The 1,279-nt window shown below is 35.6% G+C and overlaps 1 long non-coding RNA gene across 1 annotated transcript; it reads left to right on the forward strand.

Annotated features, from left to right (window-relative positions):
• The first annotated feature begins 8 nt into the window (after positions 1-8).
• LOC109593258 (uncharacterized) lies at positions 9-569 on the forward strand. The gene is made up of 2 exons (XR_002190842.1): positions 9-117; positions 188-569. It is a non-coding gene; the product is annotated as an uncharacterized LOC109593258 (long non-coding RNA).
• The last annotated feature ends 710 nt before the right edge of the window (positions 570-1,279 follow it).

Below are 1,279 nucleotides of genomic sequence, written 5' to 3' on the forward strand. Positions count from 1 at the left end.
ATATTCAGGGATATTCTTCAGAAAAGTCTCGAGAAAGTCATCTGTCTAATGACTTTTAAAGATTTGAGTGGTCCCCATTCTAGGAAAACTTTGGCTGCATAAAGCTCTCTTTCGAAGGTATTCTATAAACTGGTACTCTTTGCAATATATCCATTCTCGTATGATTTGAGATCTTTTCTCCCTCTAGCTTCTACATTGATGACACAACAGCTGTTATGATGAGATGTCTAGATTGATGTGACTATTATCCAATGTACTGAGTGTTTTTAATCTTAATTTTCTCTTAAGCCGTGTTTTATTGAGGACATCAAGAATAGTCGGACCTACGGCGGAATTTCTCCCTCTGGCAACTTCACTATGACTAATAACAAAAATCTGTGGTATTAGTATTGTTCTCTAGGAATCTCTCCAATGTAATGAGCTACAATGAAGTGACTATTTTTGTCCTGTGGATATTTGGAAGGCTGTTTCTGCAAGTGAAGAATATTGCCGTTTATTGATTATTTTTGATAAACTTGCTATGCATGCAACTTTTATTTGATTCCAACTATTAGTTTTTACATTGTAGAATAGTTATCAAGTGTCAGTGATACTGCAGTGTCAAGATATATGAAATAAACAGGGTTTGTAATTTTAACATCTATAGGGCGGCCATTTTGAATAAAATTATTAACCCGTAACGCGCATCAACCATTAATTATCCGGGTGTTTCCAATCCCTGTATACTGTATCTATGACTATACGTACGAACGCTAAAAAGGGGTATGACCAAATTTTCGGCGCTTCGCGCGCCATTTATCTCTAACCCATCTCATCACTTCCTTCCCAGCTACGCCCCTGAGGAAGATAAAGATTTGAATGATAAAGAAAAGAATCTTGCAAATTCCGAAATGAAAGGAGCCACACCTACAATTATAAATAGTGTGTGGGTGTAGATGTAACGATAGACTATAATCATAGAGCATGAGAGTACTTTATTCATGTTTAATAAATTATAAAGTCTGTGATACTATTTATGGTTAAAGTATACATAAGCCTACATTGCATTACAATTTGAAGACTAGTTGCAAGAACTTGAGAGCTGAAAAGTATCGCCCAAAGCCTCTGAAGAAATGGTTTTGAAATATAAAGTTACAAAAATAGCCTCCTTAGACTCACTGGACTGAAACCAGGTATATACCTGTATATCCACAAAGTATGCACTGTCAATCACTGTCTCTATTATGGATCAGATCAGTAGTAGTAGAATATGAATACTGTAGAACCCAATTAGATGAAA

This window comes from Amphimedon queenslandica, unplaced genomic scaffold (genome assembly GCF_000090795.2).
Source record: "Amphimedon queenslandica unplaced genomic scaffold, v1.1 AMPQUscaffold_2289_Cont25708, whole genome shotgun sequence".
Classification (NCBI taxonomy): domain Eukaryota; kingdom Metazoa; phylum Porifera; class Demospongiae; order Haplosclerida; family Niphatidae; genus Amphimedon; species Amphimedon queenslandica.